Raw genomic sequence first — 26,354 nt, 5'->3', positions numbered from 1 at the left:
ATTTTTAGTAGAAACAGGGTTTCACCATGTTGGCCAGGCTGGTCTCAAACTCCTGACCTCAGGTGATCCACCTGCCTTGGCCTCCCGAAGTGCTGGGATTACAGGGATGAGCCATTACACCCAGCCAAGGCTAGGATTTTTTAAAGGTAGTTTGGCAGGCAGGGGGCTAGGGAATGGGGAGTACTGATTGTTTGGGTCAGAGATGAAATCACAGAGAGTCAAAGCAGATTCTTCTTGCTATCTTCTGTTCTTGGGAGGGATCACAGAACTGGTTGACCCAGATTACTGGTCTGGGTGGTGCCAGCTGGTCCATATTTCTCCATCAGAATTCAGGGTCTAAAAAAATATCTTGGCCGGGTGCGGTGGCTCAAGCCTGTAATCCCAGCACTTTGGGAGGCCGAGGCGGGTAAATCACGAGGTCAATAGATCAAGACCATCCTGGTCAACATGGTGAAACCCCGTCTCTACTAAAAATACAAAAAAAAAAAAAAATTAGCTGGGCATGGTGGCCCGTGCCTGTAATCCCAGCTGCTCAGGAGGCTGAGGCAAGAGAATTGCCTGAACCCAGGAGGCGGAGGTTGCGGTGAGCCGAGATCGCGCTATTGCTCTCCAGCCTGGGTAACAAGAGTGAAACTCCGTCTCAAAAAAAAAAAATATATATATATATATATCTTGAATACCAATCTTAGGTTTTATTCATAGGAGTAGTAATTTAAGCAAATTAGGAAGGGGAGGTTAGGAATCTTGTAGCCTCTGGCTGCATGACTCCTGAGCTGTAATTTCTAATCTTGTGGCCAATTTTTTGGTTTTACAAAAGTGGCCTGGTCCCCAAGAAAAGAGGGGATTGTTTCAGGAAGAGGCTATTATAATATTTGTTTCAAAGTTAAGCTACACAGAAAGTTCTTCCCAAAGTTAGTTCAGCCTATGCCCCAAAATGAACAAGGGCAGCTTGGAGATCACAGGCAAGATGGAGTCCGTTAGGTCACATCTCTTTTACTGACATCATTTTCCTATGTCAGATTTTTCTCACTGTCATTATTTTTGCAGAGGTAGTGTTAATCCAGCATTCTGGCAGGATAGCAAGGGCTGAAGCTCTTGGTGCCTGATGACCCCAGAGACTACTCTCCCTGAAGGTTACATCTAAACACAGTTTTGATTTCAAAGAGAGAAGAGGGGAAAAGATGGTAGAAAGAAGGAGCATGAAGATCTCTTCTACCTCAAACTCATCAAGCTTAGTCAATTCCTGCTCGTTTCTGAAAGTGTGGAAACATTGAAATAATAGTTTTCGGTTGAAGGTAAGAGGGAAAAAAAGTGAGAGGCAGAGAGAGAAATGATTTAAATTGACATGCTCTGTCATGATTGCTTGCAAAGACAATCACTTTTTGATGATACCGCAGCCTTATCAGGAAAAGTAATTTATAGATACCATTTCAGATGGGAGGGGAGAAATCCTACAAAACCTAACAGCACAGAAATGCAGAAGGAAATACTGCTTAGAACCCCCCACCCCCACCCCACAAAACAATAAACTTCTCCTGTGCTTTATCTGGTGAAAAGGTTTGACTGTAAATTCTGACTTCGACATCCATTCCAGATCCATTTTAGAGGCAGCCCACAGACTCGACAGGGCGAGAGAAAACGCTAAATCATAATCACCTCGTAAAAGCCAAGCTTATTTCTCTGAATGCTTGAGAACTGGTATAGCTTCTCAAAATATCATAAATTTATTGTGCTCTCTCCTGTTTTACTTAACAGCCAATTAATGTTACGGTTTAAAAGAATTAAAGCCAGAGCTTCGAAGGGGGTGAGAATGGGAGAAAATATTATGAAAGTCTTTAAACCTTGGCTAGCAGACAGATACTGTGTGTAGATACTGCCCTCATTATGAAATGGCTCATTAAAAGACCCAGCTGAAGGAAAATCCTGCCATGATCCGCACCCATTGATAGGATCTTGTTCTTATTCGCATCTTCAAAAGGAAAACATTTTTCAACACAATCTTGAGTTGGTTTTAATATCCTACAGGATGATACCAGAGGTGATGGCAGGAGGGCTTACTCCTCTCTGGGAAGCTCTTCTGCAAGTGAAGGATCTGGGCCACTGGTGCAGCCAGTGCCATTTTCAGGAGCAATAGAATGGATCAAAACAAGGCAGACACACAGCACTTCCCACACTCACACCGAGTCCGGGCTCTGCATTCTGACACGGCCTTATGAGTTTGCCATACATTCCAAATGAAGACAAAAAAAATCCACATTTGTTCCGAGAGTTCACCTGCAACTTGTCATTCTCCTGAAGAGAGTCCCGTCAACTGTCACCGTAAATTCTCAGCAAAGACTGAGGTAGCTGGGTGTGGGGATTCCTGGGCAGGGGGCGAACGTGAACATGAAATGATGCAGAATCAGGTGTGTTCAGGTCCTGACTTACCTCCTGTGTGGCCTTGGGCAAGGCATGCCCTTTGGACCTCAGTTTTTGCTCGGGAAAATGAAGATGTCAGTGACCATCCATGAACCAAGTGGCAAAGTCATTCTAAAATTACTTACAATGCTACTTTTGTTTTATATAAATCTCTCTTTATTATATTGTATCAGGGAGACAAGGAGTAATGCTAGAACACTAGGATACGTATTCCAACAACCGGAAAGGCAGTGCAGCCATTAGGACAGGTGACAGCCTGCAACAGATGAAGGCCCAGGATGGCCAGCCCAGTGTGAGCTGGCTGAAAGCACACCCTGGCACCTGATGACTGGCAAGATAGCCCTGAGCAGAGGCCTTAGAAGAGAGAGGAAAATGAGAGGATGCAGACAGCCAGGAGATGGCCGAGAGGAAGGTAAATGTCTGAAACTGGGCTTAAGGGGAGAGCTGAACTGGACTTGAGAAGAGCTGAAGGAGCCTGTGCTTTGCAGCTAGACTCACCTGGCTCTGATCACATCTTGGTGCCAAATATATGGCTTGAAGCAAGTTATTCAATTTCTCTGAGCCTTGATTTTCCCACCTGTAAAACGGAGATAAAATAAAGTGTCACATGTGAGACGAAATTAAAATGAGGCAAGATACATAGCATGTGTCAAAATTTGTTCTTTTTTTTTGAGAGGGTCTTGTTCTATCACCTAAGCTGGAGTTCAGTAGCATGATCTCGGCTCACCAAAATCTCTGTCTCCTGGATTGAAGCAATCCTCCCACCTTAACCTCCCGAGTAACTGGGACCACATGCATGAGCCACCACACCCGGCTGCTTTTTATATTTTTTGTGGAGATGGGGTTTCGCCATGCTGGCCAGGCTTTTCTTGAACTTCTAAACTCAAGTGATCTGCCTTCCTTGGCCTCCCAAGGTGCTGGGCTTACAGGTCTGAGTCACCGCACCTGGACAAAATTTGTTCCTGATAATACTTCTAAGTGTTTATAAATTTTCTCTCCCCAGTCATCTCTCAATGGCTCTACCTGGCCAGCTTTTCCTCTAACAGTGAAACAGTTCAAATTTTTGTCCTCAGTTTAAAGCCTATTTTAAATGAAAAAAAAATTGTATTGTAAATTTAGTCATCGGAATCATTCTGGTGTTGTGAGATGTTCACACCATGAGAAGGATCCCGAGAAGAGAGGTTGTTCGCGGGACCTCACATCTTGTGCATTCTTTGGGTCTAAGTTCACTGAGTGGAATTGGGAGCGAAATCGCTTGTGCAAATTATATGAAATTCATCCTCTAGGCCCTCATCCTCCATGCCTCTCTCTTGGTCAAGTACGTACAGGTGAATTTGTCTAGGTTGAATAAGCCAAATGCCTGCAACTCCATTATAAAACAGACATACCTTGCATGCTTGTTGTGAAGAGAAGGAGAGTTAGTGCATGTGAAGTATACAGTGTAAGACTTGATATGTACTCAGTGGATTCATGTTACCATTGTCCTCCCTCACATTTGGAAGGCTCTGTTTGTAACCATTCTTGGAGAGAATTAGACAGATCTACGCTATGACAACCTGACCCTCCTCCAACATCTTTATCCTTGAATGCCCTTGAAGGTGGCAAGAAATTAAAAGGAAGGGAGGAAGGAAGGAAGGAAGGAAGGAAGGAAGGAAGGAAGGAAGGAAGGAAGGAAGGAAGGAAGGAAGGAAGGAAGGAGAGCAGGAAGAGGAAGAAAGGAAGAGAGGAAGAAAGAAGGAAGACCACAGAATATCTGTGTCAGTGGAAGGCATTTCAGTAATGACAAAACTGATGTCTGGTATCGCTGGGGAGATGTGACAGCTTGAGTCTATGTGTACTATCAGCTAATATTAATGAATTATTTATCGATCATTTTCCTCACCAGGGACCAGGCATTGTACTAGGCCTTTTCATGTGTGACAGAAAAAAAAATCAGTAATAACTGTTATTGAAAGACCACAAGATCTATGGAGGAAAAAGGGAGAGTTTTATTTTCAATAAAAACCCGTCTGCAGACTGGAGAGGCACAGCCTTCTGCACAAGTGGAAGTGGGTTCACCAAAGAACAAAGGGTCGGTAGGGCTTAAATAGGGCAAGTTCTTGCCCTGGTTCTTGATCAGGTTCATTCATGCAAATGACAGATTTAAACTTGTTCAGTTCTGATTGGTCCAAATGGCAGAGCCCTGATTGGGTGGTGTCCAAGCCCAAACCCAGAAATCTCCGTTAGATGTTTCTTCCAAATGGCGTGTGTGTGTGTGTGTGTGTGTGTGTGTGTGTGTGTGTGTGTGTGTTAGGGCATGGTTCTGGTTGCAGTTTATCTTGGCACTGACCACAGAAATTGACTTGGCTTGGTGATTCTACAGCATCTTTCTGAGCTCACAGAGTACGTGACCACTCCCTCACCCAGTTACGGCTGCCTGGTTCTGTTTGAACTTCAAGCACCTCAGTTAGCCACAGGAAGTCCATTTTGTCTGTTGGCCAGAGACATACTTTAAAATAACCCAGAGTCTCTTCCCCTTTCCATCTGCTCAAAAAGATTCTGTGCAGCTCTTTTGATCCTTGATTCTTTGCAGAATTGGAATATAGGGCAGAATTGGAGCTTTGCACCAAAACTCAGAGGAAAACAGAGCTTGGAAGACAGACAAGTGAACAGTTGATAGTGTCCTGTTCTCCTGTTGTGTAAACTACCAAGGTACTAAGCGTTAGTCTGGTGTTAAGACATATATTGGTTTTCGTCCACAGGTCCTGGCTCATAACTCCCATAGCCCTTATTCCAGTCTTTTGTAATAATCTTGGGTGGGTTAGACCTTAGGGGCAGCCCTCTGACCTCCTGCCCTCCTTTCACTCTGTGTTCCCCCACCTTCCTGACTGTGGGTCTTAAGATTCTTCCATGAGAGGGTCTCGTCCTATACCTTAGGGGAAGGAATGGTGACACCATGAAGCTTCCAGAAAAACCCAAGAGAACAGGTTTCAGGGAGCTTCTGGAGAGCTGAACATGGGAAGGTTCTTGGAGGATAGAGTCCCAGGGAGGGCATGGAGGCTCCGCACCCCTTCTCCCATGCCTTGCCCTATGCATCTCCACATCCGTTTCCTTTACAATATCCTCTGTAATAAACCTGTAAAGGTAATAGGGTTTCTGAGGTCTGTGAGCCACTTCAGCAAATCAATCAAATCCAAAAAAGAGGTCATGAGAACCCCAACCTGAATTCAGTCCATCAGAAGTCCCAGAGAGGGCCATGCCTTTTTGCGGGGGCAGTCTTGAGGACTGAGCCCTCAACCTGTGGGATCTGACAGTGTCTCCTTGTAGATAGTGTCACAACTGAATTAGAGGATACCCAGCTGGTGTCTGATGCTTTGTGGGGAAAATAAACCCATGCGTTTGGTTAGAGGAGTCTGATGATTGTCATGGTGTGAGCACAGAGGAAAATCATGGTTAGAGAGAGTTTTCCTTACACAGGTAGGCTAAGAATCCCTGTGGCCACCATCTCCATCACCTGTCACGTGGGTACGTTCCTATCACAGCCCTCTGTGGGATGATGTGCCCATCACCACTTTCCACCTGCTGTATGTCCCACTGCCACCAAGCTACAGATTCCTTCTCTGATGATAAAGAATAAAGGTGACCTTGGAGGTGGTATTTGTGATAACCATCTGTGTCCAGAATTTTATTCTGTTTCAGATTTTTATTGCAGCATATTAAGAAATTAGGACCTCAGAGGCACCTAGAGTTTAAAAAAAATGGTCTGCCTTATTTCCACCACCTATCTATGGACTTCCAGCATGGGCACAGCAGGCAGATGGGAATCTCTATTTGGAGAGCAGAAGAGGCAGAGGCAGGGGCCAGGCATACAAGAGCACTCTACCCAAACCTGGGCAACAGGCCTGCAGTGTGGGGGCAATCTGAGTGACCATTTAACACACTTATCCGAAGTGACACCCCAGCCTCCTCCTCCCTACCCGCTATGACTCCCTGGTGAGTTGCCTTCAGCCTCCACCATCTGGTGATGCTTGATGTTTTCTGAAATAACAGAAACTGTGAGTCATCTGAGTCCATAACAGTAGCTACCATTTCTCCCTGTAATGGACACTTAACTTGCACTATCTCTAATCCTCACAACTCTGCAAGATCTAGAGGACCGCCAAAGGTCCATCTCATCATCTCAATTCTACTGACTCTACCATACAAATCTCTCATGGTGCTTCGTAAAGGTCTCTTCCTACTCTGTCTTCCTTGTAGATGAGAAAAGTAGCACAACTCAGTTAAGAGACATTTTAGATTTCCGGAAAAAAATGTACCTTTTTTGCTTTCTCTTCTCCAGGCTGAGTAATTCTCTCTGAACATTTCGTTGTGAATTTTTTCTCAAACTTTCTTGTCATCATTTTTGTTTCCTTCTGTGCTTAGAAAATGGGGTCAATGTTTTTCAAGTCCTTTTCTAAACACAATGATTCATTTTGTTATATATTTCTGATTAGTACAATATGTCTGGTAGAGTCTAAATTCAACTTTAAAGTTAAATTTAAAATTGTATTAAATGTGGTCATTTGATACAAAACTGTATTAATTTAATCCACATTATTGCCCCCATAGCTAATATTTCTTTTGCTATAAAATCATAGCTAGAAAAATTAAAAGATCTAATAAGCCAATTCTCAAACCCCCAACCATTAAAACCGAGAAACAGACGGAGTTCTGTAATATATTTGGGCTTTTTGTTTTAGTGTATATTCTTTCTTCCTCTGCAGGGTGTAATAGGAAAACAAAGCAAAACCAGAAACACTGGACTTGAGCTCTTAATTCATTACTTTTGTCTTCATGACCACAGGCAAATCATTTAACCTATCCGTGTCCTCATTTCCTCGTTTATAAAATGATAGGGTTGGATTATATTGAGGGAGTTTTCAAAACTGTTTTTTAGCCATGAAATCTTTCTTAAAAGAAATCTTATGTCGAAGCACATAACAGACAAAGCAGAGCAGAAGCAGGAATGGCAAGACCCTAAGATTCACCCCTTAGACACCCCTCACCCAACTCCCACCCACCCCCACCTCATTTTCACAATTTATGATTTCATATACAGGCACAGCTTTGGTATGTGTGAACATTTACATTCATAGCACGTATCTTGGATAGGATATACATGCAAGTGTGTGAGTTTATGTGTGTTTATATGAGTATATAGAAGAAATCCAAATCTCCCCAAGCTCCTTCAATCTGTGACTAGGAATGAGATCAGATATCACTAGTTCTGAGTCACAAAGTCACAAGCATAAGGCTGGATGGCAGCGCCGTGCATACTACCCCCAAGGATTCTGGGACCCCTCCCAACCCTGGGACCGTAGATGGTTTCATTTGTGCTCATTAGTTAGTGTGGGCTTGGCAGATGCTGTTGTTTGTTACCTGCTGCTCCCTTTGGCCCATTGTCTGTCCTACTGGATACCAAAATCCCTGCTCCTGCTGATGGCTGTCTCAACCTCTGCTCTTCCAGTTTGGAGTCGGCTGGGTGTTCTGCCAAGCCAGGTCGCCTCTTGCCGATTGAGGGTTTCCTGCCCTTACTGCCCTGCTGAGTAGGTGGTGCAGTGCGGCTGCTCCACTGCAAACAGCGCCCCCAGCAGGCAGCGCTGCTATGTGACGTTGGCCACCTGAGCAGCCACATCCCCAGTGCCATGAGTACTTTCCAAACCAAAGTCTTGCAATGCGGTGGGAAGAATGCATCCTTCTTAGAAACAGTGTCTCTAAGCCCTCAAGCTTTTAAGAGTTTACAGGAAGAGCTCTTTTAGTTTTTATTTACAACCTACTTCCTAAATTGCCTTCTCCTCAGGGGACTCAAACAAGTGGCCAGTGGGTACTCGGCCTGGAGACACGTGAGTGACTGAGACCACACTGTCTTAGGACTGCCCCTCTCATAGGATAATTACAACCATCTTACTGAGTCAAATTCATTGTCCCTGGTTTGTTTCTCCCCTAATGCCCTCCCAGGAGGCTTTTCAGCTTCCCCTGCTCATAACTTCTGTTCTCTAGAGTGTCCTAGCATGCTGACCCAACCCGGGCCCATGCTGAGTTGAAACGATGTGTGGCTATGGTATAATCTTGTATAGATCAGGAGTCACTCATTCTTAGAGTACCCGCAACTGGAAGATTTGAGTCTTCTCCCACAATTTCATTTTAGGTGCATATGGCAGCTCTTCGAGTACGGTAGATAGATAGATACCAAATACTTAAGTGTTTGGCTGGAATCAAACTGGAAACCTTGAGAATAATCAAACTATGCTTGGGAGCAAGAGGCTTCAGATTCAGTTCACTATCCTATTCCGTGACACTGCTGTGGATTTTTGGCAACTGGTATTGGAAATAATGCAAATAAAACCTATAACCAAGAAATCTACTGAGGTCAACATTTCCCAAAGAGTGCTGCTATGAGATTTCCTAAAAATAAACAAATACACAGGCAGGGTTGTGAAACTCTACATCCTATAGTGCTATCTTACACGTGTTTTGGCATGCTCAAAACTAGAGAGATACTGAGTAAGGAAACTTTTAGAACTTTATGTGTTATACATTGTTTTAAAATATATTGACAATGAAACTCTAAAAATATCTAACACTCTGAATGTTCCTCAGAAGTCATGTTTCATAGAGTGCATTTTGAGAAAATTTAGCCTAAAACAGGGGGAAGCCAACTATTTTTTTTAAATTAAAATTTCAGTTTTCTAGGCCCCATATATAGAATCCACTGTAATTACTCTGCTGTTGTAGCATGAAGGCCATTGTAGATGATACATAAATCACTAAGCTTCGCTGTGGTCCAGTAAAGCTTGGATTATGGCCACTCAAATGTAAATTTCATATAATATTTTTATGCCACAAGATATTATCCTTTTGACTCTCTTCAACTGTTTAAAAGTACAGAGAGCATTCTTAGCTCAAAGACTGTGAAAAACGGGATGAGCTGAATTTGACCTGTGGGATGTAGTTTGCTAATCCCCCTCTTAGAAGCACTAAGAGCTAGTCAAATAACAGTGCCTGTACAGATACATGAACCTGAAGTCCATGGAGCAGAAACCCTGTGTGTTTGCTCTCCGTTGAATCTCCATGCTCGATCTGCCGCATGGACAGTGCCTGTTTGGTGAATGCTTATAAATAGTGAATGGGGCAGTAACCAGCAGTTCAATTTCCCTGTCAGTATCATGTGCAGAAGTTGGTTTTCCGAAGTTGTTTCCTTTTGTGGCTGTCATTGTACTGACCCTGGATAGCTCAGTGTAAGTGGTAAATAGGATCCATAGCTCTGATGTTATTCAATGCCAACAAAGAATTTCACACCTTTTAAAATATGATTTGATTGCAGGCAAAGACAGTTGCAGCTGCCTGGGGTATGAATTAAGGCCAATAATAATTAGACTGAGTCTCTAGAGTAAAGATAAATGCACGATACAAGTTTCCCTGTCTTTGAAGGTGGGAATTTAGATGCCGTGGCAATACTTAGAGCCAAATAGATACCTGTTTCTAGGTATTTCATTTACTCACAGCTGCCTTTGTACCTATATTTTGGAAAGGGGCTGCCTTGGTGTCACTCCTGCTTGTCTCCCCCAGTCTCACTGAAATCTGTAACAACAAGCCTGATTTCCATGCTCACTTCTGAGTTAGCCTCTTTCTAGGAGTCTTGTCCTTTGGAAGTTTCCAGTGGTTTTATGGAATCGCTGGATAATACATGCTTACCTGGCTGTGGTCCCATCTTTTTATGGATGCATTCCCTACCCACTCCAGCTCTCTGCACTCTGCAGCACTTCTTCTGGACATACTGATTGATTGATTGATTCATTCATTCATTCATTCATTTGACACATGTTCACTCAGCAGCTGATATGTGCTCCACACACTGCCATGCGCTGGAAATACAAAAATGAAAAGCAAAAACAAGAACTCCTCCTTTCAAAGCATTCACAATTTAATGGAAGAGCCAGAGAAACAGTCAACGAGGACAGCTACGGAACTCAGAACAGCTCTCCACAAGCTCTTAATCACACACAGCCTGATAGCTTTCCTTCTCTTTTCAGGGGCTGATACTGCAGCTCTCTAACTGATTATGAATTCTTGAGGGCAGACACCATGCCCTTGGTCTGTTTCACCTCCAAAGTGTCTAACAGAGTGAATACTTTCATAGTAGATTCTCATGAAGTGTCTGATGATTGATTTTTGAACCATGAACAAGCTAGAGAAGAGACACTGGAGATTTTGTTTTGCAATTTTGACACTGTGTGCATTGTTTCTTCATGATCTGGATTCACCCAGATTTTTGTACTTTGGGTGACCAGTGGATCCAATGGGGGAAAAAGCAGCAGTGGGATCTGCAGCCTGTTTTGGGTGGTGCAGGGTAGGTAGCAGGGGAGTAGCAAACAGCAGAGGGTAAGAAAGGATGAGCAGTTTCCTTGATATCCATCCTCCCTCCCAGGATACAGGCTTGAGTGTTTGGTGGATGCTTAGCCACTGAAAGAACCCACTTTTTAGGACTAGGTATACTCCATCCCAGCCAGAGTGCTCCACCAGACCAGATCCTGTTGCAGATGACAACGGGGAGGTGGTTAGACTTTGTTTCTGTAGCATTTTCAAAACAGCAGAGTATCTTAGACAAAATGGCAGTGCCAAGCAGTGAAGCAGGAGCCCAGGCAGCATCAGCCCTGTCCAGTTCCTGCCATCACCCCTGCCAGCCATATGTCAACCTGGCCACATATTCAACATAGCTGCACCTGCTACTCACGGCTCTGTTTTACCCGGCGAGGTGGTGGGATCTAGTGGTGGGGCTTTGGAATTAAGGATACATACATTGATGCAGTGTGTTTTACTCTCTTTCTCTGCCATCTGGGACAAAGGACTTTTTCCCTCTGAGCCTTAGATTGTGCATCCATAAAATGAGGGAAATAATACCTTTTGCTGTTGTTATGAGGATTGCATGAGTAAATGTTTGTAAGAGGCAGAAAAGGTGCACCACGAATGGTACCTGGTGTTATTATCTTTCTACCGCAGGGGCGTTTTTCAGTTCCACACTCACTTCTGACCAATACGGTGTGTGGGCCTCCAACTCTCTGGACTTCCCTGTTTTCCACAGCGGGAAGTCAGCTTGATTCACAGTGGTATCACCCCTGGCTCTTGGGGTGGGCTTTCCAGAGATCTACTAAGTGACTCCCATTCCTCCCTCTGTTTCTCATCTTCATCCATTGCAGATCCAGATTACAGATGATGTCTCCCGCCCTTATAGAATATGGGGTTTGTTATTGTTTCCTGGTCTCTTTATTGTTTTGGAGTGATTCTTCAAAAAAGGAGAGTGGAAGCATCTTTGCTTTGTCGTCTAAAAACGTGGTTATCTTTTTAGATACATGGATAAGCCAACACATAACAGGACATTCTAGAATCCAAAAACAAACCCAGATCTTCCCCCTACTCTTTGTCTTTCCCTATTCCCTTAAATCTAATAAAGGACACCATAGCTCGCTTATGCAAGCGGCGAGGCCCTTTTCCTCAACCTCAGCGCATTCCTCCTGGCATCTCCCACAGGCCCCGCTCACGGTTGGGGCTGTCAAGGCTGGGGTTTGAATGACTTGGAGGAATGTGGGATGTAACCGGAGGGAGGAGAACATTACAACGAACCAGCTGCTCTTCAGAGGTTGATTTTCATTTTGGAAAATAGCAGAAGCAATTATCATGGCTCATTAGGAGGCCTAGCATACCGGCTGCGAAACTATATTTGGAAAACTGTATTCACTTTGCTCTAAAGTGGTGAGAGGGTGAGGACAGGCAGGAGGAAAAGGAAAGGCAGACCAGGGCCCGGCTAGGCTTAGATTCAGTCTGCAAAAAGGTGACTTGAATTGAATTCGGAGAGGGACAAGAGATGAACAGAGCTGGGACACCAGGCCAAGCACAGCCCTGAGCCTGGAGGCACTGAACACTGGGAGGCTCCAGCCTCTTGGAAAACTGGGCTCGCTCAATGAGAGACTCACATATCAAGTGGGAAGTGGGTGAAAGATGTACTCTGTTCAATGTGTCTTGCTGGGAAAATCCAGATGCCCCCTCAGCCTCTCAGGGAGCTGTGGTGTGTGTTTGGGGTCTACCCTGAAGTTCCCCACTCAGTTACATCAGGGGGCAAGGACCTGTGGAACAGGTTTCCATCCCCATCATTCTGCAGCCTTTGGACTGGGAAGAGTTGACTCCAGAGGCCACTAGCTCATCTCTTCCGTTTGCTCCTAACCGAAGGAGGGGTCTTGTGATGAGGACAACATCCCCAGGTCAAGACAAGGAGGGTTTGGGAAGTTCATGGGGATGAAACTACCCCAGGAGGAACTGTTTTCTTCTGTTGGATGAGAACATTTCCGGCCCTTTGTTTAAGTTGTGGGATGGAGCTATTTCATTTGCACTTGAATACTCCCCAGTATTGCTATGAGTCCTTTATGTTTTACAAAGTACCTTTCCCAGGGCTGGCTGCTGAGAGCTGTTTCCTGCTTAAAAAGAAACCCTGGGAGCTCCTCCGGTAAAGATGGAGAAAATAGTCTTTATATACCGGGTGTGTCAGTATTCAGGTCCCTTGGGGGCTGACAGCCCTGATCATTTGTATTAGTTTTTCCCACCCCGTTGATGACATCTGGCTTTCTCATAAAATATCTTATTTAAACTCAGGTAGATATGACTGTTTCCATTTTAAAGGAGAATAAAGTGTTCAAGAAGTTTTGATGACTTGTCCAGGGCCACCCATCTACATAACAGCATGGCTGAGACATGAACTCAGGTAACTCCAGTCATTTCTACTTGACCATAGGGCATTAGTCACGAATGTGCCATCTGTCACAGAAAATCTCAGTGACAAGAACTGAAACGTCTAGAGATTTACTCATCTTGGATCTGGGGAACGTGCCACAAGGAAGCGGCTCCTTTTGTCTTTCTGGCCTACTGTCTTTACTTGATGTCTGCTGTTCCTCTCGGCATTCCATCCTCATTCAACGAAGAAGAGAGGAAGGAGGTTGAATTTGTTCCTAAAGATGCGCTAACAAAGTATTGCACACTGGGTGGCTTAAACAACAGAGATTGTCCTCGTGCAGTTCTGGAAGCTAGAAGTCTAAAATAAAGGCATGGGCAGGGCCAGGCTTTCTCTGAAGGCCCTAGGGGAGAGTCCTTCCCTGCTCCCTGTAGCTTCTGGAGGGGCAGAAATCCTTGGTGTTCCTCGACTTGTAGATGCATCTCCCCAATCTTTGCTTCAAATGACCTTCTAGCTTGCGTGTCTGTGTCTCCATGTCCCAATTTCCCTCTTCTTATAAGGATACCAGTTCTATTGGATTTGTGACCTGTCCCAATCCAGTAGGACCTCATCTTAACTTAATTACATTTACACAGAACTTATTTCCAAATACAGTCACATTTATAGGTGAACATGAATTATTTGGGGACAGTATTCAGCCCATTACAAAGGGTTAGAGGCAATACCAGCAGCCTTCTGTGTCTTATGCCCAGCTCAGTCGCATGGGAGCCTAGAGAATCAAGCAGAGATCGGTAAGGGACAGGGAAGTTGCAGTAGAGGTTGGGTAAGTCTGACACACATTGCTATTGTTTAATTCACTTCTTTGTTTCAGATCAAAGGAAACTGGCATCTATTGAGATCACACAGTGGGCTTGGCTCTTTTTTGCATTATCTCAATTACTACTGTAGATTGTTTCCATGCATCCTCCCTATTGGACTGTCAGCTCAGTGAAGGCAGGGGCTGCATCCTCTATTTCTTTTATACAACATACAAATGGGAGGTCAGTACACATTATGCTGGATAAATTACTGCCCAGACTTCCTCACTCTGTGCTGACTCATTCTCTCCCAAGAGCCTCCTGATGTCAGCTGTGGATATCGACACGTGTTTGATACTATTTTCCCCTTCTTTTCCTCCTCCCCCTTTTTCTTCATGGTGCATAATGATGCATCATGTTTCGTCAATAGTGATGCTCCTCCTTCATCTTTATTTGTTTTGTTTTGTTTTTGATAAAGGAAATGAACAACATTATATTTCATAAGTAATTCAGTGAGATGCCCCACCCAAGGCTCAGCAAACACATTCCTTCTAGGTCATCCTGCCTTGGTCGAACTGTGGATGCAAATGACTACAGAACAAAGGATTATTACTTCACGAAGCTGAATTCTATTAATCCTGAAATGGAATCAGGGTCTGTATGCTCTATTTTCTATAAACCTGGTGGAATGTACCCTCCCAGTTTCTAGAAGCACTCTAATTTGTCTTTTGTTTTAGAGACAAGGTCTTGCTCTGTCACCCTGGTTGGAGTGCAGTGGTACAATCATAGCTCACTGCAGCCTCGACCTCCTGAACTCAAGTGTCCCTCCTGTCTCAGCCTCCCAAGTAGCTGGGACCACAGGTATGCTTCCCCACACTCTGCCGAAATTTTTTATTTTTTGTAGTTATGGAGTCTTTCTTTATTGCTCTTGCTGGTCTTGAACACCCAGGCTTAAGCAATCCTCCCTTTTCGGCTTCCCAAAGTGTTGGGATTACAAGCATGAGCCATGACACCCAGTCCACTCTAACTTTTCTTAATCCTTGTCTTTCTGAAGGGGAAGGAGAAGAGAGAGATGTCAGAATCAGATTCAATATGTAAATATCATACCTAGGAAGAGAAATATATATATGTAGAGGGAAGGATGGACAGGTAGATGGAGAGAGGGACAGGGTCTGTGAAAGAATCCCAAGGGGTTCTGAGTGTGTCATTCTCCCTCCCTTGCTTTGAACCAGTGATTCTACCTCCCTGGAGTTGAGTGGACCCAGGCTGAGCACCTGGCCCAAAGGCAGCCAGCGATGACAGTGGCTATGGCCCAGAGGCGCACAACAGAAGAACCACATGGGGGGACCCTTCAAAATACCAGATGTCTGACTTAACACCAGATGGAGATTCTAATTCATTATCTATCAGTCAGTCTTCAGGAAGTGTATTTTGATAAAAGCTGCACGGTTGCTTCTGTTGTGCTGCCCCGCAAGAAACCCCTAGTGCTGATTTCAAGGGCAATTTTGCCCAAAAGGGGTTTCCTCTACTGGATAGCGGGTAAGCAAAGCCAATCAAATCCTTTTTGGAGGAGTGTGACCTCAGCACACCCATGGAGAGCTGGTTACCTTGGAGAACCCAAAGCAACAGAAGAGGTGAGATTATGACTCTGTCTCGTGACGATTCAGACATGGAGTAGGGAGGGATGGGTGCACAATCTGGGAGGATCATGGACAGAGTTGATGCTGTGCCATCAGAGGAGCTGTCGGGTTACAGAGCTTCAGCTGCATCCTAAATAGTGATGCACCATGTTTCATTTCTCAGCAGGGCCTGGCTGTGGGCTCCAGAGGTTACTTCCTCCTCTCTTACTTGCTGACATAGCCCTCATAAGCGCTAACTCACTCAAGTAATCTGAATATGTCTCTCTGTTGCTTGCAAATGGAGAGAACCTAACATAGAAAAATCACTGGATGTATTCATTCGACACTCTTCAAACATGCAGGATATATATATTCTTCACCAAGGAAGAGGTGGTGGACAAGATAGACAGTGTCTCTCTCTGCATGCAAGGAGGTTAATAAAACAACTTGAAAGAAATCATGAAGATGGTTTCAGATGGTGGCAAGTGCTGTAATATAGACTGATGGGAGAGGAGCAATACTTTGGATTGATCGGCCAGGGGAGGCCTCTGAGGAAGTGGCATTGGGGCTACCTACCTACATGTCTATGTCCCTACCATGAGAGCTGTGATTTTAGCCCTAAAAGTTTCCTTAGAGATCATCTTTTGAATTGTTTCATTTTACAGGCCAAAAAAAATTAAGTTCAGAGAGGGTGTAATTTGTCCATAGTCACACAGCGAGTTAGGAAAGGGACACAGGATGTGTGTTTCCTCCTCATCCTCACCTCTGCCCACCACCCTAACCTCTCTCTCTGTGGGGGGTTCTTCCCATGGATTATATCTGTTATTTTAAAAAGGAGTTGGCTTAAGAGAAAGAGATGAGGCAGAGAGCATAATGCTACTTCCCTTCCAGTGAGTGACAGCACTTCATTCTTTTCGTCGCTTGAGGCCGCTTTCCTTTTTACCTGAAATGCCCATGGGTTGCAGGACTGCAGCAAAAAATGGAGGGCCAGGCACATTTTGCAAATTGCGAGGGACTCCTTGATGCCGAAGCATCCCATTATGGTCTGACAGCTGTTCTGAATACCTTCCCCAGAGATTGCAAGGGAGAGGAGTGAGAGAGGGAGGGAGGGAACGTGGAGGAAGGAGAGGCGATCCTCTCCGAATCAGTTAGGCATGAACTTCCTCCCAAATTAAAATAATCAGATACTAAAGGCAGGTTGCCTTCGGGTCACCCTTAGATGCTCAGGATCTCCAACTGTTTAAAATTCCTTTCCCCTTCTACCTTTCTGTCTGCCTGGGTTTCTCTCTTCCTTCCCCCAAGCCCCCTCACCCCATTCCTTCTCCTTTCTTCTCTCTCTCTCTCTCCCTCACACCATGTTACCATTATTGTCAGTAGAACGAGCTGCATGCATGCCAAATCAGGTCATTCACAAATATAGAACAAACGTCTGTCACTACAGATTTACCACTATGACTAAAGCATGGCCCTTCTGTCTGTAGAAAGTGTGCCCATTAGTTATGTGGAATCCCAGCCCCCACAGCCTCTCAACCCTCTACCTTAGCTTACCCAAGGTGAGCGTTCTTCCAATAAACATCCGTTTGAGCGTCTTTAATGATTTATTGTGGTGGCCCCATTTGTGTTTCTAAAGCCAAGACACAGTCAGCTTTTCCACTGAAGCCCCACTCCACCTCCAGCTCTGCCACAAAGCCATTTTCTAGAGTTTAGGGCTGAACTGTAAATATTTGTTCTGGGGTGAAACCTGCTGAAAGATATTTGCCCAAAACAAGGTAGCTAACGACAGTCCACTAAAGAAAATGAGCATGAGCTGAGACAGCTTTTTAGGAAAAACAAACTAACTAAACATCAAATTCTATTTCCGTTATTCAGAATTCTTTCCTGGACATTTTAAATTCATCATGAACATTTACAATGATACAATCAGATCGATTCTCCCTTCAGCCAGATATTAAATTATCCTTAATGATAACCGAGAGAAGAAAGAAGTGAGAAGAGAAAAATACCAGCAAGTAGCAAAAGGAGAAAGTGAATTTTAAATGCCTGTTTATCTTCAAAATGGTCTTGTTTTCAAATGGTGTGGTTCATTTTAAAGCACAAGTCCACCGTGAGTTTTACAGAGAACTAAAGCAAAGCCAAAGGCACGCATCTGTTTAAATGAGAAAACTGTAATGGTGAGTATAATTTAATACTGAGCACAAAATCCCCAAAAAACGAGTCTTTCTGATTTCGCAGAACAGTCCCAGGAAATTCTAAAGGACCTCCCAAACCTCAGATGAAAAGCAAAAAGAAAAGTGCAACCTGCTATGGACACAACTTCTTTCTATTTTAATCGTTGGGCTCGGTCTGTTTTCACAGTTCAAAATGTTTATTTTTTAACAGAAAGGTAGCAGAAACCACAAATGTTAAAATGAGAAAATCAGACCTGTCATAGCTGCCTCGCGACACTCTCTTACCCAGTTGACCTCAGTTGTAAACGCCTCTGCCAGTTAATTATTACACTATATTATTATCACCATTGTTATTATTTTGTGCTTTTCTTTGATCGTTGGTTTGCCGGTTCAACCATCATACACGGGTTATAATAGAAATTCATTACCATGTGATGGCTGTCGGGCAGCCTATGGGAAATGACTTGATAGTCTTGCAAACACTGAATCATGCAGTAAATTAACACTCATTTTCATGCACGTTTGCTTGCATGTTGATGACCTGGAAACACACGCTTACACTCCATATTTTTCCTTGTTGCTCCTCATTTGTTTCTTCTCTGGTAGGAATAGAACAATATGGGCTTCCTCCAGGGGACAAAACAACACCTAACTCTGCAGCCTGGAAGGGCGAGAGGAGCAGATGGATGCAGACTATACTTAGAGAGGGCCAACAGAGCACACACAGAGAGGAAACGCAGCTACCTGGTATCACACCTGGGCACTGCCAACCATCTTGGCAGTCAGGCTGCCTGGGGAATGAGAAGGCGTGGGCCAGGCGGAGACGCTGATCCAACAATGGCTCATAGGATCGTCCTTGGAGAGGGGATATTCTACAGAGCTTGTTACTGGGGCTGTAGGGTTTAACAGCTCAGTCTTCCTGTACCCCAACACATATACCACAAAGGGGGAATGGATGTAAATAGATGTGGCTTCTTCACTTGCTCAGGTTTCCTTAGCTGCAGGAGTTTATGACAGCCTCCTACAGTCTTTTTTTGTTTTTGTTTTTTAGTTGGCAATAAGACAAACTAAAATAGTCCTTAATACACTAAATGCCAAATCTTTCCTGGTGTCTAGGGTGAGGCCAGTAACAATTATTTCCTGCTGTGGGTGGGCCTGTGGCAGGTTATCAGTACTTGCTCATCCAATAGGACCTTCTTCTGCAGTGATAGAAATATATATCTGCAACTGTCCTACACAGTGGCCACTAGCCACATGTCGTTACTGAGCATTTGAAATGTGGTTAGTTGAACTGAGGAGCTATATTTTAAATTTTGTATGATTGTTAGTTGATTTAAATTAACTCTCAATTCCGTTTACATTAAAATTTTCTACAATTAAAGTGTTTTTAATGACCCTGAGTACTCAAAGAAATATATCCTAAAAGTACATAAGCTGTTGTTTTTTCGTTCTAGTTAATCACATGTGGCTAGTGGCCACACACAGCACAAATCTCAGAGTTGGCTGCAGACCTCTCTGGCTGTTTCTAGGTTAGCTCTGTCAGCAATGTCCACGTCAAAGCCAAATTGCTTCAACCGATCAGTAAAAGACCTGGTACCTTACTCTCAGGCCAGTGCTATCACACCTGAGTATACAATTACAGTCTATAATCTGTTGATACGCACATCAACTTTCTGCACCTGAGATGACCTTTCTGGTTCACGTGACGTTTTATCTACCCCTGCAGTGGGTGAAAACCTCACCCAAGACATACCAAGTCAGAATCTCTGGAGGGGCAGCTTAGTTTAGAAATGTACTATTGTTATGAGCTTCTCAGGTGATTCTCATGCAAACAGCCCAATACTAATGGTTACCACTACTCTGCAGTGCAATTCAAACTGGATGTGTTACCACCAATTCAGGCGAAATATGACAAAGATAAAACTTTGTGTCTTTTGTTCTCCCTTACTTCCCACCTTCCCAATTTGCGGAAACCCAGGAGACAACGCTACTATTTCCCTGACCTGTTATAAATCTTAGAGTCAACGTCAGTCATTGGTGAAATAAACCAACCCCAGAGCCGCTGGTGCATCAGAAACATTCAACACATATTTGATCACTGTCTCTCCTCGAGTCCTTTGCTTCTTTTATCTGATTAATCATAAAGTAAGGCCCTTTTCCCACATCCTGTCTTGTGTGTCGATTTCATTCTTTCTCCAACTGTCACAAAGTCAGCTGAAAATTTAATCCTCTTCCTCCTGTAATACCACATCCATCCTCTTCCTCCTCCTCCTGCTCCTCATTTTCAGGATAGCTTCCCTTTGTATTCAATCCACAAACAAATCCTGTGAGATTGAAATGATGATCCCCATTTTGCAGAGGGTTAAACTGAATAAAATTTTCTCAGTGTTAGTAGACTGGTAATTGGCAGAGAGATGTTAGTTTATAGCAAAGTTCATATTCTTTAGTGCTAAGTGGAACGAACTACCTGCTGGATGCCTCAGCTGCATATATGGCAATCTTCTTTCTAAACCAAAGTTGTCTTCTCTGTTCAATGCCCATTGCAAAATAACAACAGAATCATCAATGGGAATTAAAACCCCTGGGTGAGAGACTCTTCAGAAAATGGAACATTCACACCGTCTCTGGCTAATCACCCCACTCACAGTACAGTGACTGCCTAATCATAGGAATGGACGGTGGCAGGCACCGCCTTAAGCAAATGATCAAAGTTCCCTCCAGAGTAATGGGACAAGTTGACATCAGGTGGTTCTTGATGTGATGAACCGAGAGAACCACATCAGTTATATATGATTTCTGTCAAAAATGTTCCATTTGAATCTAATCAAGAGGAAAGAATCAGACAAGTCCAAATTGAAGTACGTTTTACAAAAAAAATTGTCCTGGCCTTCTCAAAAACATCCATGTCATTAAAGACAAAAAGGTTTGGTGAGTGATTCTAGATTAAAGAGGGTGGAGAGACATGATGATGGAATGCCATTAAATTCGGAATCCTTAATTCGATCTTGTTTTTTAAAAAAGAGCTGTAAAAAAACAGTATCGAGACAATTGGGGAAGAGTGACTGTGGACTATGTATTAGAAAATAGGACTGTATCAACATTGCATTTTCTGAGTATGACAGTTCTGCAGTGGTTACGTGGGAGACGGCCCTCATTCTCAGAAAATGGTATTGGAAATATGTAGAGGTGAAGTGTCGTGATGGCCGGAACTGATACTGAACTGGTCCAAAAACAAACAAAAAAACAAACCACTCTCAGAGAGAGAAAGCAAGTGCCCCAAATGTTAGCATCTGGGGAAGTTAGGTAGAGAATATGTGTTGTTGTATTATTTTGCAACTTTTTGGTCGGTTTAAATTTTTTTCGAAATAAAATGCTGGTTTAAAAAAACAAAAAGTAGAAAAGGTGGCTCAAGCCTGTAATCCCAGCACTTTGGGAGGCCGAGGCAGTGGATCACGAGGTCAAGAGATCGAGACCATCCTGGTCAATATGGTGAAACCCCTTCTCTACTAAAAATCCAAAAAATTAGCTGGGCATGGTGGCATGTGCCTGTAATCCCAGCTACTTGGGAGGCTGAGGCAGGAGAATTGCCTGAACCCAGGAGGCGGAGGTTGCGGTGAGCCGAGATTGCGCCATTGCACTCCAGCCTGGGTAACAAGAGCGGAACTCAGTCTCAAAAAAAAAAAAAAAAAAAAAGGAAATCATACTAGTAATACTTACGTAGCATTTATGACATGCCTCCCGTTCTTCTAAGCACTTTATCCAGACTAACTGGATTTAATCCTCATGACACCATTGGACGGTATATTATTATCATCTTCAGTTTACATTTGAAACAGTGGAGGCCCTGACAGGTTGTGATTTGGCCACGGTCAACTGCAAGCAAGATGTAGAGTTGGAATTCCAGCCACAGTTCATGCTCTTAGCCTCTCTGCTGAACCGTTTCAGTGAGACTGTGTCCTAGTTCTAATCAGCTCTGGGAGGGTTGACCAGGTTCTTCATCACACTTCAACTGCTCAAACACTTTACAGTTTTTCTTTGTATTCATTGGAAATTTGTCTCTCTATGGATTTTACCCATTTGCCCTATTTTTGTATTGGCCCATCCAGAGCAAATCACTCTTTCCCCCGCTGAGAATATAAACTCTGCAAAAATTGGGAATTGGTCACATTTACCACTGTGTTCCCATGCTTGAAGAATGACTCCTCTCACATCACAGGAACTCAGTAAAGATTTACCAAATGAATGAATGAATGGACATCAGCTTCTCAAATATTTGAGGTCAACTTCTGAAATTTTCCATTCTCTGTTGAAAACCTTTCCGTTCCTTTCAACTGTTTCATTAATATTCCAGCCACCATCCTCTAAAACAATTCCAGTTTTTCTAGTTTTAAAGCTTGTGCTCAGAACTGAAAATAGTACTCCAGAGTTCACTGACCACCACCAAGTGACAGTAACATTTCACTGTTCTTGTTTTGGATGGTGTTCTGCGGCCAGCGGGGCCTAGGAGAGCACAATTTAAAAAATCGCATCGTACAAACTACCTAAGAGATTGTCTGGCAAAGCTGATGAACGTATACATTTTCTCTTGCTTCTTCCTAAGCCCCGCTAAGGTAATAGTAAAGCATTGTTTGTTTGTTTTACTTGTATAAACCCACAAAGACAAAGATGAGAGAGAAGGACATAGTAATAACATTTTGGAAGCTGGAAAGCAGATATGCAAATGGCAACTGATTATCCTACCTAAGAAACGTGAATCTAAATCCGCAGAAGAATCAGTAGATGTATAAACTCCGTAACAGTAAAGGCTCCCCAAAGTCTCAGAAGGCTTCTAGATACAAAGGCATCAGTTGTATCTAGAAGTAGGGCTTAAGGGGCAAGGTCAAAATGGGAGGATTTGTTAAAATCCATTTAAGGCTTGAAATCTCCTCCTCTCTGTGCAGTTTTTCTTCAGCTGAGCAGAAGCCTGAGGGTCTGTTCTCCAGAGAAGACAAAAGAGAGGGTCTCTGGATAGGGTTCCACTAGACACAGTTTAGGTCAAGGGTAATTTAATAAAAGGAGGACTAAGCAGGATTGAAGGAGAGTTCAATGCATGTTTATATGCTGACTGTCAAGACCCGCGCCCTCTTCCCTCACTGCTTCCAGCATGTTGGCAACTTGTCCCTATTCTTCAAGCAAGAGTTTGGAAGGTCTTTCTCTGGAGAATCCAACTAGTCCAAGAGGAAAGACTTTAAGAAATTGACAAGGAGGAGTCCCCAGAGAAATAACTGAGCCAGATCATTCTACTGGACCTCACAGTGTGTAAATCACACCCATGAGCTCAGAGCCCCCAATTAGCTTTTAAAAAATGTTAAAAATGTTTTTCCATTGTAGTAAACTATACATAACATAAAACAGCATTTTTAAACATTTTTAAGTGTACATTTCAGTGGCATTAAGTAAATTCACATTATGAAGCTACCACCACAGTTCATGTCCAGAACATTTTCGTTATCCCAAACAGAAACTCTGTATCCTCTAAAAATTAACTCCCCACTCCCTCCTCTGAGCCCTTGCGTACCTGTATTCTACTTTCTGTCTTTATAAATTTGACTATTGTAAGTACCTCCTATAAGTAGACTCATATTACCAATTAGCATAATGTCTTCAAGGCTAATCCACGTTGTAGCATACGTCAGAATTTTCTTCCACTTTAAAGTTGAGTAATATCCCATTGATAAAGTACACAGGACCAGAAACTACAGAATTACAAGAAGGACTTTTTGTTAACTCAAGCTAGAGAGTTGTTTTTTTTTGTTTGTTTGTTTTGTTTTTGAGATGGAGTCTTGCTGTGTCACCAGGCCTCACTGCAACCTCTGCCTCCTGGGTTCAAGCGATTCTTCTACCTCAGCCTCCTGAGTAGCTGGGACCACAGGCGTGTGCCACCACGCCTGGCTAATTTTTTTGTATTTTTAGTAGAGACAGGGTTTCACCGTGTTGGCCAGGATGGTCTCGATCTCTTGACCTCATGATCTGCCCGCTTCGGCCTCCCAAAGTGCTGGGATTACAGGTGTGAGCCACCATGCCCAGCCAGAGTATTTTATTCTTTTTGAAAATCAGGGTGATTTACAAAACCTGCCTACACAATAGTACACTGAACTCACCCCAGGTGCAAGTGGTCCACACAAGAGCAGAGGGTATTGTAGGCCTAACTGTAGAGAAAAACCTCTTTTTAAAAAATAATTTATTTTATTTTCTATTTTAGACGGGGTCTTCCTCTGTCACCTAGGCTGGAGTGCAGAGATTTTGGCTCACTGCAACCTGCCTCCTGGGTTCAAGCAATTCTCCTGCCTCAGCTTCCCAATAAGCTGAGACTACAGGTGCTCGCCACCATGCTGGGCTCATGTTTGTATTTTTTTTTTTTTAGTAGAGATGGGATCTCACTCTGTTGGCCAGGTTGGTCTCCATCTCCTGACTCAAATGATCTGCCTGCCTTGCCTTCCCAAAGTGCCAGGATTACAGGTGTGAGCCACCACACCCTGCCGAGAATAACCTCTTTAAATGGCATGAGGTAGGCCAGGAGTGGTGGCTCATATCTGCAATGCCAGCACTTTAGGAGAGGATGACATGGGAGGATTGCTTGAGGCCAGAAGTTTGAGTCTGCAGTGACCTATCATTCACCACTGCACTCCAGCCTGGGTGACAGAGTGAGATCCTGTCTCAAAAAAAAAAAAAAAAAATTGCGTGAGCGACAGTACACAGATCTGTGCAGGAGTACATAGGAACAAAAATAGCTATCCACGGCTATACAAGTACGGTGCAGATCCTAGGCCCTTAAGTCAATTGTGAACAGCCATAAGCAGAGAGAGGGAATGAATTTTACATTTTTGGGAACAACCCTTTTGGTGCAGACCACCGTGGGACACAGATTGTTATGTGATCAAGATTCACAATCAGGTTGACAGTGGGCCACAGACTGAGGCCAAGGTCCCACTTTAGTAAGAGTTTCATTTGATTCCCACCAGAAGTATGAGGTTCACATGAGAAAGCTATAGTAGTTGCAACTTTATACTAATTGATGTTCTTTATGTGTTATTTTGTTTTTTGTTGTTTTTTTTTTTACTTACGGAATAATTCCTTCACTTATTCAAATATTTACTGAACATCTATGTGCCAAATGCTATACCAAGAACTTAGAGTACAGTGTCGAATAATCAAGATGCCTTTTATCATACAAGACAAATCATATCTTTTGTTTTCATTTTAACAAATTTTTGTAGCACTTTGATGTTTTAGGAACTATGCCAGAAGTTAAAACAGTGAGCGAAAGGGAAGCAATTCTTGGCTTAATTGAACACTAGCTATTACATGCATATGTTTATGCTAATAGTTTAATGAATAATATGCAGTTTTATGCCACAAACCTGCCTTGGGTTTCATCTGCAGGCTGACTGGCCGGGTATTCCTCTCTCTCTGCAGACTTCCTACAGCTGCCGCAGCATACCCAGGAGCCACATCTGGCTTCCTACTGCTCGGAGATGCACAGACCCCAGGCTTTTTCTCTCCTTCTCCTCCCTGCAATGGGGGGAGGGGTGAGGGGATTCTAGTCAGGTAGAGAGAAGATAGGGGAAGAAAGAATTCACCCTTTAGCCCAATCCTCCGACCTCCATCTGGCCCCCAGTATTTGCTGATTGCTGTGATATGCTCTCCACTCTGGAGCTTAGGCTTTTGAAACCAAAAGCTAGGAAGTACAGGAGCTGATTTCTGCTTTCAACTCAGTCATTTTTCTTACCTGGGGATGTTAACTCAATGGCTACTTATATGAGGGGTGAGGGAGGGCAATGAAAAAAGAAAAGAAAATCTCATGGATTACTTCCTCAAAATAATATCCTGCTTCATTCATAAATGAATCAGTGTCACACAGTGGAGTGTTTCTTGGTATTGAGCTTGCCGGAGGCAGGGTCATGCCTTAGTTATTTTTGTATTCCCTGAATCTTGACTAGCACGTGGTGTGTAGTAGACACTCCGTGACTATTTACTGAATAAACAAATGAATAGTCATTGAGAACCCTCCTTTGCTGAAAATCTTCAATGGCTTTTCATCATCTATATGATGCCATTGCAACTTTTTAACACAGTATTTGAGGCCTTTAATTACTTGGCGTCTGACCCGTTTTCTAGTCCCATGCCATCTTTTTCATTAATTTCTGTATTTATAGTTTGACTTCCTCACTAACCTCAGAGCCCCTTGAAGGCAGAGATCACATTATCCTAATTCAAATGCATACGTAGTAAAATGTGCTCAATCAATGCTACATTAACACATTGTTTAAGCAGAACTGTTTAAGCAGGGCATCCAGTTAACATTTGGTCAAGATTCTAGTACCCAGAGCAGGCGGACCTGGAAAGCATTAGCTTTAATAGAATGACGCCTGCCCAAAGCCTAGGTATTTCTAAATCTGTCAAACACGATATATATGGTTATTAGTTTTGCCTGCTGGGAAGCAAGGGCACAAAAGTGTTTGTGAACATAAGATGAAGGGAATCACAGGGTGAAACTGAGAGTGAGTTTACATCAAATTGTAAGCAGCTTTAAGGCAAGGATAATGTCTTATTCCTTGTTTTCTCAGTCCCAGAA

At 43.4% G+C, this 26,354-nt stretch overlaps 1 protein-coding gene across 1 annotated transcript in view; it reads right to left on the bottom strand.

Moving 5' to 3' along the window:
- Positions 1 to 7,477: 7,477 nt before the first annotated feature.
- Positions 7,478 to 26,354, bottom strand: part of LOC128931702 (uncharacterized) — a 664,375-nt gene continuing 645,498 nt past the window's right edge. Inside the window, exon 10 of the transcript XR_013533730.1 lies at positions 7,478 to 25,291. The gene's annotated coding sequence lies outside the window, so the exon portion shown is untranslated. The remainder of the gene's footprint in view (positions 25,292 to 26,354) is intronic.

Source organism: Callithrix jacchus, chromosome 4, assembly GCF_049354715.1.
Source record: "Callithrix jacchus isolate 240 chromosome 4, calJac240_pri, whole genome shotgun sequence".
In the NCBI taxonomy this organism is placed as follows: Eukaryota; Metazoa; Chordata; class Mammalia; order Primates; family Cebidae; genus Callithrix; species Callithrix jacchus.
The sequence above is the reverse complement of the archived record's forward strand: the minus strand, read 5'-3'. Positions and strand labels throughout refer to the sequence as shown.